Here is a 1,232-nt window from a genome sequence, read left to right on the forward strand (position 1 = left end):
GGAAATAATCTGTGAAGTGACCATTACATTTGATTTTGCTTTCTGCATTTGAATACAGTAACTGTAATTTGCTGATGAATGACTGACCAAAACCAAATCTGTTTAGAACTGCCCATAAGAAGTTGTGTTCTACTCTGTCAAAAGCCTTGCTTAAATCTACACTGAGAAAGATAACTTGGCTGTTTGACATGGATTGGATAGTACATGTATGTTTTATTGACAATATCGTGTCTGAGATGTTTCTTTGAGGAATGCCGTATGCTTGGGATGGACCGATTATGCTGCCTGCAACTGTTTTTAACCTGTTTGTTAGTATTTTTGCATATATTTTATAATCTGTATTCAATAAACTGATGGGCCTGTAGTTGTCAAGATCATTCCTGTTGCCTTTATTTTTATAAAGAATTGTTATGATTCCCTGAGCAAAAGTCCTAGGCGTGCACCCCGTTTGCTCCATGACAGTGAAAACTTTGAGTAAGATTGCACTGATTTGTGTTTTGAATTGTTTGTAAAACAGCAGAAATACCATCATGTCCTGGACTTTTATTATGATTTAATGTACTGATGGCATGTTGAACTTCCTCATCTGTTACAGGAGCATCACAGCAGAGACTGTCCTCCTGGGAGAGTGAGGAGTGGATCACACCGACAACCCTATTTATTTTGTCTTCAGGGATGTTCTCACTTGTGAAAAGATTTGAATAAAAAGTTTGGACTGTTTCTAAAATGCTTGTGATGTCTGACACTTTCTCTCCTTTGTTATTTATTAGTTCATTAATTGTTGCGTTGATTTGTTTTTGTTTCTCCTGTGCTAAAAAGAAAGCTGTAGATTTTTCTCCTTCTGTTAAATGTTTGGCTTTGCTCCTGATTATAGCTCCTCTGCATTTGTTTATTTCGATCTGGTCTAGCTGCTTTTTTATTATTAAGTAGTCTGTGATGTCTCTATCCCCGTCTCTTTCTAAATTATCCAGTTCAATGTTTAATTGTTTCCTCAAATTACGTTCATTTTGAAGTTCTTTCCATTTTTTTCTGTTTACTGTACTTGATGGTAATGTTTTTGATCCTGAGTTTTGCTTGATCCCACCAGTCTAGCAGGTCGTCAGTGTGATCCATCTCCTCAGTCAGGGTCTGCAGTAGGACACCGATCTTACCTCTGTAAACCTCATCCTGGAGAAGAGCAGCATTCAGACACCACAGACCCCCATTTCTGGTGCCTCGCCCCATCCCGACCT

This window comes from Nematolebias whitei, unplaced genomic scaffold, assembly GCF_014905685.2.
Source record: "Nematolebias whitei isolate Nwh7 unplaced genomic scaffold, NemWhi1 Nwh_scaf_321, whole genome shotgun sequence".
Lineage (NCBI taxonomy): Eukaryota > Metazoa > Chordata > Actinopteri > Cyprinodontiformes > Rivulidae > Nematolebias > Nematolebias whitei.